General features: G+C 45.5%; 1 protein-coding gene across 10 annotated transcripts in view; it reads right to left on the bottom strand.

The window, feature by feature from the left end:
* CASK (calcium/calmodulin dependent serine protein kinase) overlaps positions 1-12191 on the bottom strand; it is a 1261401-nt gene that overhangs the window by 309650 nt on the left and 939560 nt on the right. The gene's annotated exons all lie outside the window — the stretch shown is intronic.

Raw genomic sequence — 12191 nt, 5'->3', positions numbered from 1 at the left:
TGACCTCCAAAGACTTTTCTACAACATAACAAACATCCGGGCCCAACAGTAGGTAGGTGGAGTGAGTATATATATATATATATAGTTGTGTCTCGAATAAACCTGCACTTTGATAGAGGCCACGGTTCCTGTGTGATTCCTTGTCCGAGATCTAAGGAAGGATTACGCCGGTTCTTGACATGTTGGATTTACGGGGGTGGCTACCCCTGCCGTGAGCCCGCCGAAACTAGAGGCTCGGGAACAGCCACAAAATAAATATATATATATATCTTGATCAGCACGCACGCCCTGACCTCTACTGACTACATCCTCCTCGGAGACCTGACCTTTCACCTTGAGAACAACAACGACAACAACTCCACAACCCTGATCGATAACCTCGGGTTGAAGCAACTCGTCACAACGCCCACCCACTCCGCCGGCCACACGCTAGGCCCAGTCTTCTCCTCAAGCCCGTACATCTCCATCAGCCACACCACCTAACTCCTCTGGACCGACCACGGCTGCATCCACTCCGCCTTCCAGAAACCCACCACACACCACCGCACCCAACAGATCCCCCGCCGCTGCTGGAGCAAAATCACAGAAGACCAACTACACGTAAACCTCGCTCTCCGCCCACCCACCAAACCCTCCAACACAGACGACGCTGCCCACAGCCTCAGACGCTGGATCGAGGACTGAGCCAACACCCTTGCCCCGCTGAAGAAAACCCCCACAGAGACACCAGCAAGAAGGCCAGCTGGTTCACCCCAGAACTCCTAGCCTCCAAGCAAGCCTGCCGGAAACTAGAGAAGAAATGGCACAGTGAACAAACTCTGGACAGGCAAGCAGCACACAAGGACACCATTCGCAACCACCACTACCTCATCAGGGCGGCCATTCAAAGAATGTCTCGACAACAACGCACACAATAGCAAGGAGCTCTTCAACATCGTGAAGGAACTCTCCAACCCCAGCTCCAACACATACGACATCCTGTCGTCGCAAGCCCTGTGCTACTCCCACGCCACCTTCTTCCACCGCAAGATAGCAGACATCCACAACAGCTTCAACACCCAGACAGCCCCAACAGACAGCAAGACAACAGACAAGTACACCATGGACCACGGCCCCCTGCTAGCCTGCGCCAGAGTGAGCATCGATGACACCATCAAGACCATGCGCTCAATCCACTCCGGCTCTCCGTATACCCATTCCCGAACCACGTCTTCAACAGAGCAAGCAGCACCATCGCATCCCACCTGCGCAACGTCATCAATCTCTCCCTCGAGACCGCAACCTTCCCAGAGATCTGGAAACACGGCAAGATCAACACCCTACTCAAAAAACCCAAGGCAGACCCAAGAGCCCTGAAGAACTTCCAGCCCATCACTCTGCTCCTCTTCCCAGCCAAGGTCATCGAGAAAACCGTCAACAGACAGCTAATCCGATACCTCGAAGAAAACAGAATCCTGGACCCTTCCCAGTCAGGGTTCCGCAGCAACCACAGCACTGAAACTGCCCTCATCACCGCCACCTACATCAGGACCCTGCTGGACATCGGCGAGACCGCAGCACTCATCCTCCTAGACCTCTCTGCCGCTTTCGACACCGCCTGCCACCGCACACTACGCACACGCCTCCATGCCGCAGGGATCCGAGACAAGGCTCTGGATTGGACCACCTCCTTCCTCTCTGCAGGAACCCAGAGAGTTCGCCTCCCCCATTCCATTCCAAAGCCTCAGAGATCATCTGCGGCGTACCCCAGGGATCCTCCCTCAGCTCGACACTGTTCAACATTTACATGGCCCGGCTTGCACACATAGCCCGACAGCACAACCTCAATATAATCTCCTACGCCGTGTGTCAGCTACATCTAGTGTGCATTTAATTGAGGCATTAGATATTAGTTTGCCTTCTTGTAAGAGCTCTGCTGTCTGATCTTTGTATTGATCTGGGAGATGTTCCATTAATTTTTCTAGTTGGTCGTAGTGAGCCCTGTCGTAGCGTGAAAATAAGGCTTGTGTGTTTGCTATGCGCCATATGTTTGCTGCTTGTGCAGCAATCCTTTTTCCCCGACGCATCAATAATTTTTGATTCTTTGTCAGGCGGGGGCGTGTCACCAGAAGTTTGGGAGTTTGCTCTTTTACGTGCATTTGACACTACCAAAGAGTCTAGTGGCAGATGCCCCTTAATATAGGCAGGATCAGCTGGTGCTGGTCTATACTTTTTTTCCTATTCTGGGATTTAGCCCCCTACATCTTACTGGATCTTTAAAAATGTCCGGAGCATGTTTAATAACTCCTTTGATCATAGGTAATATTTGAGTAGACCTTTGTGACTGCTCAAAAGTGTCTAGAAAGAAATCCTCCTCAATGGCATCAGAGTGCATTGACACTCCATGATAAAGGGCAGCTCTGTTTAATAGATGATTAAACCCAATACTATCTTCTGTAGGGGAAGGTTTTGTTGGGTAGTACTGAGGCTCAGGGATGTCTGGTGCATTGTTTGGTATAAAACCATATGGCTCGTCCTCCTTGGGATATTGGGGGTTGACATCCTCATCTAAAGGGTATGTTACGTCATTGCCCCCACCTAAATCATACTCTTCGTCAGTGTGGTGTGATGATGCAGGAGATTGAACTGGAGAAGTCATAGGTTCAATGTCAGGATTAGGAGAGGAAGAAGGTGAAGGAGAGGAAGGGTGCATTGGAGAAGTTGCACAGTCCTTTTTGGCAGGAACCACAGGTGTAAGTGGTGTGTCTGCTGGACTTTTGTTATAGGGAATTTCTTCTGGTCTTTTTTTTCTATGGAATTGCTTCCACATGTCCAGTTCTTGGATTAATATAGACTTTTTTCTGTTTAGGATCTGGTTTAAACAGTTCTTCTTGTTCTATAATCTTCTTTGGGGTCAATTTTTTCGGTGCCGATAGAGGTTGATTAGTGTTCTTTGCCTTAGGAGGAGTGATTGAGTCTTGTGGCAATTTTTTCGGTGCTTGTCTGTAACATGCCTTGGAGTCTTCGGTACCGATATCGTAGATTTCGGCGTGGAGACAGGTTTTGTTGGGCCTGCGGCGCCGGAATCTGGCTTTCCTTCTTTATTTTTGGAACCGGAGGGTTTCGGAGTCGAAGTTTTCGGGTCCGGTACGGTTCTTGGCTTCGGCACCGATGTGTCTTTTGGTTCAGGTGCCGAAGGGTCTTTGTCTTTGGGCACCGAAGGGCGTTTTGGCTTCGATGTCGAAGAATCCTTCAGTGTCGAAGGATGTTTCGGTGACAATGGAGGAGGTGGAACTGGCACATGTTTTTTCGGTGCCGAGGCATCGGAATGCGTAGTCTTTTTCCTCGGAGCCGAGCCCGAAGGCGGGGCGTCGGAGGGTACATTTCAGTCTCGACTGGGCCCCATGGGCGGAGTGCCGACCGCTGCCTTTGTCTTGGGTAGTGTATGTTGTGCGGGGGCAGTGGTACTCACAGGTTGTCGTGATGGAATCGAATCGTCAGAGTCCTCAGCCCCCGATATGATCTGGAGATCAGGCGAGTCTTCCTCGGTGACGAGTGGAGCCTCGTCCTCAGAGATAACTTCGATTGGATCTTCGTCCTCGGAGACGTCTTCTTCGACGATCTCCTCCTCAAAGATGGCCTCCGGTGCTGGCACAGATCTCCTCATTTTGTGTCGACTGGTCCTCCGATCCCGAATGGTTTTCTTCGATCAGAAGGAGGCACAGGCTGCGCAGGTCGACTCGTCGTGTTCTAGCGAGAGACTGAGGTTGCAGACCTCGTGATGGTCGCTATTAGGGAACTTTGCTCGACATACCGGGCATCTCTTGAATGGAGTTCTGTCCATGAGGCGTAGGCCGTACGGCGCCGATAGGCCCAACGGCCCGCGTCGACGCACCGGAATGTTGCTGGTGATGTCGAAAAGTCTATCCGATGTCAAAATAAGTTTATCTAAAGTTTCTCGTTTCGAAAATGCAGAAAAAGTCTTTTCTAGCCGGAGCGAACACTTTCATCCGAACCCAGTGGCGGAAAACAATTATCTGAGTATGGAGTCGATGACCATGCGCAGTATTGTCCAAGGGACGAGTCACCTATCTCGTGACTACAAAGACTTCTTCCAAGTAGACAACAACCTGCAATCATCCGAGCCCAACACCAGGTGGCGATCTATTGCTAAGTGTAGGATCTGCAGCTCATATGCCTCGAACATATATTCCTCAATGATATATGTCCAACAAACTAGAAATATAAAAGGCAGTGTATGTGACAGTTGTTGTATATAAATAAGTATACATAAGACTCAGTGATTGTCTGAGTGACTGTATCGAAAACTTTATACATGCAATAGTTATTTTATAACACACTAAGTAGGAGTTACTATCTGAGTTACTATATGAATAATTAAAGTGTTGTTTGTATAAGTGTGTAGCTGAGTAAATGTAAGTATGATCAATTATTTGCATAAGTGAGTAGGATGACTGCATAAGTCAATATGATGTGTTCTGGTGTGTAATGTCGATGTAGGTGTATAAGTATATTTAATAGTGTTCTATTTATCTTTGTTAGCATGTATGAGTGAATCTGTAGGTAAGTGTTTATATGTGTGTGTAGATGTAGTAATCACTGAGTGGGTTTTTAGAAACTTGTACTGGTGCGACAATAGTTTCAAATATGGTACTCCATATTTTATGAGTGTTGAAAGGTTATACTAGTGTATGATGAGATGTATCAGATTGTCATGTGGATGATTTCATCAATGATGTCATCAGTGATGTCACTGACCATGTCATGAATGATGTAATATGTGACATCATCAGCAGTGGATTGCGGGCGCACGAGTTATAGTTAGTACAACTAACTATATCGGAGGAATTTCAATGGTTTTGTACGAGTGAAATGTCCAGCTAACTAGAACACCCCTAAAACCTATGGTTTTTTCAGTGAATTTCAAAGGTTTTTTAAATGCTAATTCCTAACTATAACACCCCTAAAAACTATGTTTTTTTCAGTGAATTTCAAAGGTTTTTTAAATGTTAATTCCAACTATAACAAGTCCGAAACCTATGGTTTTTTCTGTAAATTTCAAAGGTTTTGTAAATGACAAATTTTAAATGTATTAATTGATATATTTATTTTTTTGATACTGATTTACTACATTTTTTACATTATTTATTTTTAGATATTTTATTTTTTAAATGACATTATAATTACATTATACATTACAACATATACCTTCTCCGAATGAATTACTTTAGTTTAAATACTATGGAAATAGGCAATAGACTTAAGTACAGTACTTACAGTTGCTGCAATGGGCAACACAATTTTAAATACATTGCAACATTGAGCTCAAGGTGAATTTCTAGTTAAACGCAATTAGTTACTTTATGGATTACTTTTCTAACCACAGGACTGGATCCTAGATTCAGTCCTTGGACATCTCCTGTATACAGTTGAGTAAAAGCGTTTTGGTTACAGTAGTGATTTTTAAGGAATATTATTGTATTTTAAAAGTTGACACTTAGAAACTTTTTCACATAGAAATACCAATGTTATCCTATGGGAGGAAATTCACTTAACAGGTAAGTAGTGTTATCATTACTTTTTCTTACTCAGTGGTGGATCCTGGATCCAGCACTGGTGCATCTCCTGTAAACAGTTGAAAGAATGCGTTTAAGTCATACAGGCGATTTTTAAGGAATATTTTTGGTTTGTGAAAATAGACACTTAGAACCTTTCTGGTGAAAACCAGACAATGGATTCCTATGGAAGGAAATACAAGTTACTGGTAAGTATGGTTAGAAATACTTTTCAGGGTCAGTCCTGGGCTAAAAGATGCAGCACTGGGTTCTCTCCTGATAACAGGTGATTAAATCGGAATTTGTAGTACGGCTGATTTTAGAGGAATATTTTAAAGTTCCAAAACTCCACACTTAAAATAATTTCCAAGTGAAACCAGTCAATGTTAGTTTATGGAAGGAAATTCAAGATACTGGTAAGTATGGTTAGAATTACTTTTCAGGGTCAGTACTGGATTCAAAGATGCAGCACTGAGGTCTCTCCTGATAACAGGTAAGTAAATCGGAATTTGTAGTACATCCAGTAAGCGCCACAGAGCTGCATAGCAGAGAGATGTAAAAAGGGGCATGGCCTGCACCACCTCTCTGCAACGCAGCACAGTGGCGCTTCCTGGAAGCACCTGGTGGGCTACTTGGCCACGCAGGCCCTCAGGTTTAAAGTGGAATTTTTTCCCCAACTTAAAGCGCGCCACAGGGCGTTATACACACATCACGTCAGGCCCCGTCCCATCCTTTCACCATTGTGTAAACACACCCTGTCACCGTTCTAAGTTGAGAGATTAAGTCCCCTTCAATCCTAAGGGTCTCTAGGGTCAAACTAGCCCACTAGGTACCTCCAGTAAGGGCCACAGACCTGTGTTGCAGAGAGGTGTAAAAAGGGGCGTGGCCTCTGAACACCTGTCTGCAACACAGTTCCCTGGCGCATACCTGTTGGACTATTTGGCCCTCAGGGACCCTCAGTATTGAAAGAGAATTAATTCCCCAACTTAAAACGCGCCACAGGGCGTGTTTGCACAGTGGTGATGGAAGGGGCGTGGCCTGAGGTGATATGTCAGCAAACACGCCCTGTGGCACGTTTTACGTTAGAGAATTAATTCCCACCAGGTACCTCCAGTATGCGCCAGCAGCTCCGTGGCGCTTACTGGAGGTACCTGGTGGGCTAGTTGGCCATTTAAAGCAAAAAAATATCTTTAACCACACTGATGGAATCTGGCTCCGTTCTTTGGTACACTGATCCAGAGTTTGTGCAATTTGGGAGGCTCGATACCTCACCGAAGCCCGCCGCCGTAAAGAGGCAGAGGAATCGCGACTCGAATATTAATATATATATATATTCCGCAGCATTCTCCTTCCCTCGAAGTAGAGAGGCGGCACACGGGGATATGTAAAAACCATTTTATTCAACCTGGCATGACGCTTTTCGGATTGCTTCCTTCTTCAGATGCCTAATGCTGAAAATAGTTCCAGTGGTACAACCAGTTTCTATCTTTCACTCAATCACTAAAGTAGTGTTGAAGTTGTCTGCAAAACATGGCACGGAGTCACCAGAGCTCCCGTTCTTCGAACTGCATTATCCAGCATGCAGTGTTTCAAACTTGCTGGTTTGGTGGTCCGTTTCCTCGGCTTGCACTTCATTTTCCCATCGTGCAGCCGAGTAGCTTTGTTAGCAGATTGAAACTTTTGTACTTCTGCAGGGAAAACGGAGTTCCATTTCCCTCAATCCCAAGCCTCACAGTTCCATCGGCACACAGAGTCTGGGACCTCGATAAGGTAAGGACGTCCCTCCATAAAGTATGAATTGTCCTTGACAACGCTATCTCTGCAGCCTCCATTGTGCGAGGCGGTCCGAGTTCCTCCCATTGACACCCTACCTTCAGACGCTTGCTGGGAGTGCCCTCCTCGCGTGTAATGGGACCACGCAATATATTCCGCAGCATTCTCCTTCCCTCGAAGTAGATAGGCGGCACACAGGGATATGTAAAAAAACATTTTATTCAACCTGGCATGACGCGTTTCGGATTGCTTCCTTTTTCAGATGCCTAATGCAGAAAATAGTTCCACTGGTACAACCAGTTTCTATCGCGACTCGAATGTGTGTGTGTGTGTGTGTGTGTGTGTGTGTGTGTGTGTGTGTGTGTGTGTGTATATATATATATATATATATATATATATATACATACATATATATACACATATATATATATAATATATATACATATATATACACCTGTTTGTTCCAATCAGCAGCACGCTCACCATCAGGAACCGCAGCAGAGAGAGAAACAGACCCAGGATGCAGGTGAGTTTTTTATTTTAGGCACACCTCGTTAGCATAACGTTTCGGCCTGCACAGAGGCCTTGGTCACATGACGCAATGAGAGAAGTGAGCTGGATTTAAAGTGCAAGTGCAGAAGTAACAGTACAAGTGATTGGCTGACATAATAAAGAGGGGGGTATCTTATGACAATGGAAATAGAAAACATCTTGTTTAAAGTGCAATAACGAGGTAATCCCCCAACATTATCAACATTCACTGTATAAATACATAGAAATACTGAAAAGTGCCAAACCTATATTTTATATAGTAAAATACCAGGATAAAAGCTAATAAATAATTTTATATTTTAAAAAATATATATTTATTATATTAAATCTAATTAAGTTTGACACACCAAAGCACGGGATGTTGTGTTTAAATACACAATTCCCATTAATGCCAGTTTCTGCACTTGAAACCCATGACATATGGAGCTTAAGAGATCATATTCCCCTTGCCCCAGCATAGTCCTCTTTTATGTAGACAGTAATGGCTCTGCTGATGTTAAGCAATTTCAGAGCCACCAGACCCCATATTGAACATAGGGTTTGACTGCCACTTTTATTTAACCCCAATAGCTAATTGTTTGTACTTGTGTGATTTGAAAAAACAGAAATTATATTGTGAAATTATATATATAGAAAAAAACAAATGTGGTAAAATCTTACATTTAGGTTATGCATAACCTCTACTAAGTGATACATATTCCGACAAATAAGAACCAGGCATATTCATTTGATTTGTACCCCAATAACCAACCTAGCTGTTGATACATATATAGTTGTAAAAATGGAAAGATACAAATCTTCTCGTAGTAAGCGACTATGAAGGATATCTCATACATTATGAGAGGTAGCAACTCATTCGGAGACATTCAATATTTACTAGAGACAAGTATATATATATATATATATATATATATATATATATATATATATATATATATATATATATTTACCTACTGGCGGTCACCAGTAGGTATATATAGTTAGGACCTAGTTACCATAGGAAATTCCGAACATTCTATTGGGAATAACTTTGGCGCCGATTGAGGGATCTGCCTGTAATTGTCTTTAAATTTGCCTCGCTTCGCTCCGCTCCTACCCTGAAAGTTTTGGGGGGGGATTCGTCAAGCGGGGGCCGAGAAAAAAGGGGGGGGGGTCCCAAAACGTGTTTTCCCCATGTTAATTTCCATAGGGACATTCTGACAAGGCTACAGCTCGAACGGCCGAACGGAATTATACCAGATTTGGCAAAATGGTAGGGACTGGTATGCAGTAGTGACTTTTGTATGTTTGGTGTAAATCCCTCCATAGTTCTTGAGAAAATTGAATTTGAAATTTTTCAAATGGCATTTTCTATGGGACCTTTAGACACGGCTACAGCCCGAACGGCTGAACGAAATTACACCAAACTTGGCTAAATGGTAGGGACAGGTATGCAGTAGTGCCTTTTCTATATTTGGTGAAAATCCCTCCAGTAGTTGTTGAGAAAATGAATTTGAGCAAATTATATATCTATATGCGCTCAACATTCTATTGGGAATAACTTTGGCGCCGATTGAGGAATCTGTGTGTAATTTTCCAGAATTTTGGCCAGCTCCGCTCCTTCCCTGAAAGTTTCGGGGGGATTCATCAAGCGGGGGCCGAAAGGGGGGTCCCAAAACGTGTTTTCCCCATGTTAATTTCCATAGGGACCCTTAGACACGGCTACAGCCCGAACGGCTGAATGGAATTACACCAAACTTGGCAAAAGGGTAGGGCCTGGTATGCAGATGTGCCTTTGCTATGTTTGGTGAAAATCCCTCCAGTAGTTGTTGAGAAAATTTAATTTGATCAAATTATATATCTATATGTGCTCACCGTACGCGCACCGTACGCGTACCGTGCGCGTACCCTTACGTGCACGAGCGAGGTTCTGATTGGCTGGCAGTCGACTGTCAACATTTTAAACTGTCCAAACCAGGAAGTGTTGGCCACCATCTTGTTTTTCAGGAGAACTGAGACACAAGAGAGCCCAAAACAAGAGTGGAAAACACGAAAAGGGGGCAGGGTAGAGACCCCCCCCCCCCCCCCCCCCAACCCTTCTTAGGGGTTCCCAAAAGGACCTCCAAGGGCAAAAAAAAACCGTGCACGTACCCCGCGATTTATTTTCAGTGATGTCACTGACCATGTCATGAATGATGTAATATGTGACATCAACAGCAGTGGATTGCGGGTGCACGAAATATAGTTAGTACAGCTAACTATATAGGAGCAATTTCAATTTTTTTTTAAATGCTAATTCCTAACTATGTAAGGCCTGAAACCTATGTTTTTTTAAGTATATATATATATATATATATATATATATATATATATATATATATATATATGGGTGGGTGTGTGTGTGTGTATGAGAGGCCTGCTGAAAAATGTGTGTTTTATTGAAGATCGTGCATATATTGTTTTAGATTGCCTCTGAGGAATGAATTGTCCCTCTTTATTTTACAGACATTCTAAAATGGCCCCCCGAGAAACACAAGAAATTTTATGTGTATCTGTATGAAACACGCTGCCTCCCCTGAAACCTAATCACAGTTCTTTTCTTGATATAATTGGTGTAATATCTGTGAAAATCGTTGAGGATTCCACGATGAATTTCTAAAATTGAAATATGCCCAATGAAAGAGAAAAAAAATCTTGTTTGATGGAGAATAACCGTTACAAAATGGCCGCTATGCAAACATAATTTTTACTCCTTTGTTGATTTCAATGAGGAACACAAATGAACTGCCCCTTTACTTGTTTGTTTAAATGGCGGAGAAAAATGAAGCCACACTGACATTGAGGAAGGCGAACGTGCTGAAACGCTTTTGTCCGGTGTTTAACATATTGGCAATACAAATCTAAAAACATCTGGTGTGCACCTTATCTGTTCGTGGTCGCAACGGAACCATAGTTGTGGAATTGCATGGCCAAGCCAGTGACCAAGATGGCCACAGGGCATTGAGGCTTCGCCAGCGTCTTACCTAACATGCTGGGATAATACCACACCAGGGCCAGTACATCGGCCTGAGAGCTGTCCTGAGAGGCTGGGGGAAGGTGGCACCCCCGTTCGGGGAACGCAGAGGAAGCACACCAGCTGGGCCAGCACGCTGGGCCTGGCACCCCTCTAAGGCCCCACGTCTACAAGGGTCACGGGTGAGCCTGAGGCTGGGACCACCAGGTCCTGCCAGGCCGCGCAGTACGCCCCATCCTGCAAGGCCCTGCTGAGCTGGTTTGCAGACCCTGAGGCCTGCTGCATCTGGCGGTGAGGCAGAATGTGGTGGTGCTGCGGTACGGCTGAGTCAGGCCCTGCTGCTCTGATCCTGTTAGCGGGAGGGGTGGGGTCGTTGGGGCCTGTGCTGCCAGTTGAGTCATTGGGTGCCAGTGCAGCCCCCCCCCCCCCAAATTGGGTGCTGGTGCTCGCTGTGCGTGTTCCCTGGAGCTCAGGTGTGGCCTTTAGTGTGGCTGGGTCCTACACAGCTGTTGCTTGCTTGCTCTTCCCCTTCTTAGGGCCTACCTGGTGTGGACCTGTGCATGGAAGGGTTCCAAGACCCTCAATGGTTCTGCACTGGGGACGCCATAGGCGGGGGGAGTGTGCCCCGAGCCCCCCTGCCGTACTGTTGTGCACTTCGACCATACCCCAGGCCCTTGGGGCTCCCGCTCCTGCATATCCACTCAACATGGTCTCAACATGGGCCACACAGACCCAAACAATGCAAGCTGCCCTTTGAGCGTGCTGGGTAGCACGGCGAGAAAGACACACCTGCTAAGATTGTGGAAGCGGCGGGCGCCGCACATGTGCTGACCCAGCTGAGCACATTGGAGGCCCTTATAGGGGAGATATGAGTGGACTTCGGAGCTATGGAATCGCAATTCGACACACTGGCGAGCAGACTGGGCAGCGCATACAGGTGCTTGGATAGCCACCAGACCAGGTTGGAGGGTGCGGAGGAGCGGGTTTCTACATCGGAGGATGGTGTCGCTGCTGTGACGAAGCATCTGGAGAAGCAGGAAAGGCAGGTCAAGACAGTGGCAGCAAAAAACAAGGACTTGGAGGGCAGATCCCGCCGTAACAATCTCTGCATAACTGGCATTGCAGAATCTACAGCTACAGGCAGGATGAATAAGTTTGTTGAAAACCTCCTGGCAGATCAGTGTGAACTCTGCTGTGGCCTTTAAAAAAACAACTGAAACATGGCTCTTCACACCTTAGTACTCCCCACCCCTCCCACTTCTTGGGCGCCTTACTCTGCTATAGAGCCTTGACACCCATGGGTATTAGTGCACTCAACA

This window comes from Lissotriton vulgaris, chromosome 8 (genome assembly GCF_964263255.1).
Source record: "Lissotriton vulgaris chromosome 8, aLisVul1.2, whole genome shotgun sequence".
NCBI lineage: Eukaryota > Metazoa > Chordata > Amphibia > Caudata > Salamandridae > Lissotriton > Lissotriton vulgaris.
Note: the sequence above shows the minus strand (reverse complement) of the source record. Positions and strands in the feature narration are given on the sequence as shown.